The following is a 6,688-nucleotide window of genomic DNA, read 5'->3' on the forward strand; positions in this document are numbered from 1 at the left end:
CTTCATTTTGATTAGTAAACAGCAACAGTTTTAAAAGAGTATTCTCAAATAATATATCCAATATTTGGTGTTTAACATGTCCATCACATCTTAAAACATCTAATATATGAAGGAAAGGCTGCTGAGCTACTAATGAATTTCAGACCCTGATAACCTGGCCTCTCCTCAACCTGTAAATTTCTAAGCAACTGCCAATCTACAGAAACTTCATAATGTACCTTCGAATGTTATCATTTTTTCTACTTTCCCTCAGCGGGTGCCTAATAGGTGGATTGGCCATGCTAAATTGCCCGTAGTGTAAGGTTAATGGGGGGATTGTTGGGTTACGGGTATACGGGTTACGTGGGTTTAAGTAGGGTGATCATTGCTCGGCACAACATCGAGGGCCGAAGGGCCTGTTCTGTGCTGTACTGTTCTATGTTCTATGTTCTAATCTACATCTAGGGTTGCCACATCTGGCTGGACATATTCTGGGAGACATCGGTGGAAGTGTCATCACGGAAAGCCAGCAGTGTGGCGGGAACAGGCCTAGAAATGCTTAAAAATGCCAACACATTTCCAGGACATCACCTCTGTCTGAAATATCTCCCTGCCTAAGAGATCAACATGAGAAGTGTGCGTTATTCTGATGATAAGCCCCATCCCCTGGTTTGGGTCTATCCTGGGTAAAGAAGGATGCTGCCTATAAACTCCCAGCTCCATCTCTTGCTGTCCCTGGATGATTTAAAAGTCATGGCCTGGAAAGCCATTGTAACCAGTCACAATCACAGACCTACAATGTTGCACTTTCCGAAGCAAAGGGGCCGCATCCAATCAGCAGCCAGCTGGAGTGTCTGATCATTGGGCAAACACTGAGGTTGCCGTTGCAGGCTCCACACGTGTGCACCAAAGTCAGCTAGCTGCATCAATGATTGCGCAAACCAAACAAATATAGACAAGAGAACAATAGTCTGTCTTGGCAAGTCCGGCCTGCGTGCCTGCTTCTTTCGCCACAGTTGCTGCAGTTCCAAATCTCCCGGAAGGCTTTCTTTGGCCATCGGGCGATTAATGCTAATTCCATGAGATTCGCAGCCATTCTAGGAGGGTTGACAACCCCATGCAGATCCTTAAAATGACAGGCCAGGTTCAACACACGATATGCCAGACAAAGGATAGTCCTACTGCCTATCAACTCGTGTTTAATTCATGCTACCCGATTATAAATTAAATGAATTGGTGATGCAAAAAAAAGCAACATTAAGCCAATTATATTGTGTTATGATTTTCTACAATGTAGGGAACTCTTCTGACTGCTCTTGATTTACAGTTCCTCATTTTGCATGGACTTTTTTACAAGTTTACAAGAGCAAAGTTTAACTATCCATTTCACCAATCACAATTGGGCTTTAAATATATCACATTGTTTATTCTCTAAACTTTAAATGTGCCATTTTTGTCCTAGATCCAATGTAGAACGTATTATAAGGTGCATTACAGAAGGTGAGTCCATTTCTTGTACCTCCATCACACCACTAACTACAGGCAAATTCATTTTCGACCAATAAACTTCTTCATAAACACATGGATTCTCACTGCTTTCCATTCCACTCAAAATTGCACAGCCCAAAGCACCTGACTCCCGCCTGCTATTCCTGGTTAATTTTCTTAAAGTGGACAAACTTGGAACTTGAAAGCTTGTGACCTGATAACTAGATTTAAAAGATTTTCCTTGTCGTGAGGGGCTGAGCTATCGAGGCCCGGCCAATTGAGGCTTTGAGAGCCCTCTTCTGGTTACTATACTCAGATGGAACAGGTACTAGTTGTGGAGAAGTTTGGGCCTCCCCGCTCAGTAACTTAATTAGAGGAACAGGAGGAAGGAAATTACCAAGAAAAAAGGGGAAATGAGAAAAAGAGGAGGAATCTTAAAAAATTACATCTGAGGGCTAGATCATGAGTGTTCAAGTCTTAGAAAATGCTTCCGATTTGGTTTCTTTGTATCATTAAATGTCAGGTAAATCAAAAATAAGCCCAAGGCACCTTTGTTAGTAAATTATTAAAATCAAATTATAAATACATTGAAGCATAATTAATGGAAACAACAGCAACCATCAGTATTAGATTGTCAGTAAGATCAGTTTCTATTAAAAGTTTTGTGTGTGGAGCTGTTTGCAAATAATAACTTGCACCAAAATCACCCAGAGAAATACATAGCTATCCTTGTAGAAGTCATTTTCCACCCATGTGGTAGCAGATTGTACAAATACAGGGAACCATGGAATATTCTGAAACTGTTGTATTCACAGTGCATGTTACTGTACGCTTAACGTCTGACAAAGAAAAACCATCAAGTAGACCTGTAAGATCAATGGACAACAGAAAAGCTCAATGTTAGATTAAGGGCCACGTTGTCTGCTGCAAAGCAATAAAAGTAGGCTATTTCAATCATGTTAAAATCTAAAAAAGGAACTCAATTTTCCACGTCAGGCCTTCGGTTAGAATTATAAAATAATTTAATTTGTGCAGTTATAACTATTCAGTTGTTCTTATTGATTAGAATTGATTTATTCAACCCTGCACCATTTTGTTTACTGTAACATGAACTGATCGACTGGGATTTGCCAACTTCGGTGGCAAGGACCACCAAGATGGATACTACAGTTAATATGTCATTTCCTCTTCCTGTTATCACAATGACAAGATCTCAGCACTGACCTTTTTATGAAAACAACCTTTGTTTAGTCTGAAAGCTATTCACTGTTGCAGTCTTATCTTCAATGCTGAGTTAGTGGATAAAATCCAGAGAGTAAAATCGGCTTACTGTGTTGTCATTGTGCAAGGTAAGGAGTTTAAATTTTGGCAGAAAGGTACATTAATCATAAGAAATTGAACAACTCTCACTTTCTCTGCTTCTCGTTCATTCTAACTACACAGTGAGGGTTTGTTAGTTAACTGTAATATTAAACAGCACTTTATAAAAATACGGTAAACATAACAGAATTAACTTAAGGAAATAACACTGTGTCCAGAGAAGAACACACCAGAATGATTTCACTGTTAGACGAATAACTTCAGTGCTTTTCATAACTTTAATTTGTTTGGACACATGAGCTATATCCAATTAAAATCAATGACATTTTTCAGAACACTGACTAAATCTATTCAACTGCTGGTGAAGAATGAAATAAGCCTTTCTGCAAAGCTTTTATTACAGGGAGTCCTGTCTCGAACATTTATGTTTTATATTCACTTAAGACACGTCTCAAAAATGTTAAGTACAAATAATAAATAAAAGCAGCAGATTATATAAATTCACCATGACCATCTGGGTCACATATGACTGAAGAGTTTTCTTTATTGAGTCATTTAGTCAAAACCATTCAAGTACCACAACTGGCAAACACGTAATAAGGAGTGCTCCGCCTCACAGTCTCTTTGAAGTGCTAAGACAAGAGGTAATGCTCTTACGCTCATGCTATAAAGAAGCAGCCACGGTGCTCTCAGAGAAATGTTCAAATTAAAGACTTATTCACAGGAAAAAAACTCTGAAACTTTTCTTCCAGTATAGCGCAAGCTCCAATTATTAACCGTATCATTGAACATTACAAAGGAAAACTCACAGACAACTCACTCAAATGGTAACCTACTTAAAGAGAAGTGCATTGGGTCAACTGTATGCAGTTAAGAGCTTTGATAGCGGGCCATCTATAAATGAGCTATATAAAAGAAGAAAGCAACTTTATTAAAGCACAAGCCTACTGATGAACTATACTGGGTTGATCAGAATAGAGGTAGAGCACATTGGAGAGGAGGGAATGACAGTAAAACTGAATGTGGAGCTCATAGCCACTGCTTGTTTACTTAATAGGAGGTCTTGTGATGTAATGGATTGTGTCCCTGCCTCTGAGCCAGAAACTCCGCAGAGGTTCGAGTCAGGACTTGATGGCCAAGAAAGGTGCCTTCATAGTGCAGTGAAACAAACTGAGTATCAACCCGCAAATCGACAGCGATAATGGACTGCGAGAGATTGTAGGAGGCTTTAAGGTTTGAAGGTAATGGTGGGATGTAAAACTAGTGTTCCAACTGGTGGGTTAGGTTAAAATGACCCCAGTAGATGGAAGCATAATGATATCATTGTTCTCTCATTCTTTCAAGAAAAAAAGGCTTCACATATGCCAGAAGGATGGGAACTCCCACGATTGCTCATGAAATTCTAACACATATACATAATCAAAAACAAAGGAAAAATGAAAAGTACGCAAGCATTGTAACTGCATTCTTCACAGCAAATCCACATCAGCCTCCGGTTCGATCACTGTAAAATGTCTTTACTTTCTCTTTTGTCTCCTGAATTATTACAGAGAAACAATGATCCAATATGCTGAAATGAAACTATAGTGTACATTGTGTGTACACGGATCCTCATACAAATCTCGTTATGATAGAATTACTTTCAAATATTGTTCTTAATAAAGTTCATGATTTGCATCGACCATGTCATTCTCCATTAGCATTGCCTTGTTGCGGCCTCTCTAGTAAAGTACCTGTAGTCCCAATGTTTATATAATTTATGCTGGAATTTGGAGAAATTTCTGGTTTCTCTGCTGGCAAAGAGACGCTCATGGTCCATAAAGAATCTTTTATACATTGATACCATAAGTTTAACTGCAAACAGTATTATTTGTAAAATTAAATATTCCAGTTGGACTATTTTCAACTCAGTAATTTGAAGCAATGGTTCAAATTATGGTCAATCCTGCAATAGGTTTATACTGTAATTAATAATTCTTGCATTTATGTGATGCTTGATCATGTTGATGCATCGCAAAGCACTTCCACAATTAATTACTATTCAAATTTTCACGGTCCTTCCTAATGCTTCCCTTACTTCCTCTTTTACTTTTTTTTTGCCATTATCGTTATGATCCATAGATGTTTAATTGTCATATATCTTTGTATCCAGCAGCGGAAGAAAGGAATTCAAAAATTACTAAAAAGAACATTCTGCTAGCTTCCAAGCAACAGAGCTCAGACTCTCTGACATCCAAGAGATTGGGTGAGACTCGGTTCGAATGGTTGGCTGAGGGCCAATTAATTGGCCAATAGGCCGTATTCATCCTAGTAAAAGGTGCTGTTGGATCCTGCCTGAGTGGGGTGATTTCCAGAGACCTAAAAAAAGCAGAGTTTGAATCCTGGAGATTTGGGGGAAAGGTCCTGCTCTCTCTCTCGCTCTTGTGTTCTTTCCAGAAACGCTGCTGTATTTCTGAAACTGGAGAGACCTGAATGATCTACAGTGAAAATCTCAAACTGAAAGAAAAGTTTGCAGGGAAGAAAGGTGCTAGAAATAGCTATCTGAAGCAAAGATTTATCTTTTTACTTTCATCTTTATTATTTTCACCCCTCTCTTCCCCACTGTGTTTGTTTGTTGTGTGTGTGTGTACATAGAGGGTGGGGGCATGTTAAAGTGGGGTGGATTAGTAATTAGATAATAGTTAACCAGTTATATTTGCTGTCTAATTTATAATAGTTCTTGTTATCAATAAAATGTATTTGTGTTTAAATTTACAAATGTGTAAATTAACAAAATTTACTCGTGACTGTAATTACTGGTGAGCCAAGGACCAAATACTGCAGGTATTTTTCTAAGAATTATCTGTTCATTCTTTTTTTAAAATAAATTTAGAATACCCAATTCATTTTTTCCAATTAAGGGGCAATTTTAGCGTGGCCAATCCACCTAGCTTGCACATTTTTGGGTTGTGGGGGCGAAACCCACGCAAACACGGGGAGAATGTGCAAACTCCACACGGACAGTGACCCACAGCCGGGATCGAACTTGGGACCTCGGCGCCGTGAAGCCGCAGTGCTAACCCACTGCGCCACCGTGCTGCCCTGAATTATTTGTTCATTCAATTCTGTTGCAACTCTGGGTCAAGGGGGGGCTGGAATTGACCACTCCCTAGCCCAGGGTGTTGTAATAGAATACAGTGATTGTTGGCACGTAGGAGAACAGAATTAAGATTGAAACTTTTTATTAAAACCTGTGTTGCTAATTTATTCCTTTTTCCTCAAAATGACAGACACCTTGTGGGATCATATCTATTTAAAATTATTTATTCCGTAAAGAATATTATGCCACAAGACAAACAGGTCATCTACATTCGTGACTGGATCACAGCAGCATCACAAGAGCTAATGCAGATAATGCTTAAAAACTTGCCAAGTAGCCCATCTGTGAGAAGACGCTACCAAAAAAGGTCAGTTATATGGCTGGCATGAAAATAATATACAGCTGCTCTAGTATTAGCTTATCAATGCACCCTGCAGGTTTGAAACAAGTATATTAAATACTTGTCACACTATTGGATGGTTCTCAGCATTCATTCAATCCAATAGCCAATGGGAATTCACTGTATAATTGAATGTACCCCATGGGGGTGGGAGGTGGTGGGGAAAGAAAGCTGCAGAAAATGCTACGAGATAGCAATAATTCAAAACCTATATAAGTGTGTTTCTGGAATATCAAATTAGTTCAGTTATAGAATGTGTGGCATCGAGAAAGATCACATCAATCACCTCTGATATGTCACTCAGGGTATTCACTGAAAAGCACGCAGTGTTTTACCTTGTTCATTTTATGTTTGTGCTAGCAAATAACTTTCTACTAGAATGGGAATTATCTCTTTTCATAAGTACGCATAATCAATATCTA

At 38.8% G+C, this 6,688-nt stretch overlaps 1 long non-coding RNA gene across 1 annotated transcript; it reads left to right on the forward strand.

The window, feature by feature from the left end:
• Positions 1 to 2,734: 2,734 nt before the first annotated feature.
• On the forward strand, positions 2,735 to 4,306 carry LOC119970973. The gene is made up of 3 exons (XR_005461706.1): positions 2,735 to 2,816; positions 3,845 to 4,028; positions 4,132 to 4,306. It is a non-coding gene; the product is annotated as an uncharacterized LOC119970973 (long non-coding RNA).
• The last annotated feature ends 2,382 nt before the right edge of the window (positions 4,307 to 6,688 follow it).

The sequence above is a fragment of the Scyliorhinus canicula genome, chromosome 9, assembly GCF_902713615.1.
Source record: "Scyliorhinus canicula chromosome 9, sScyCan1.1, whole genome shotgun sequence".
Taxonomy (NCBI): domain Eukaryota; kingdom Metazoa; phylum Chordata; class Chondrichthyes; order Carcharhiniformes; family Scyliorhinidae; genus Scyliorhinus; species Scyliorhinus canicula.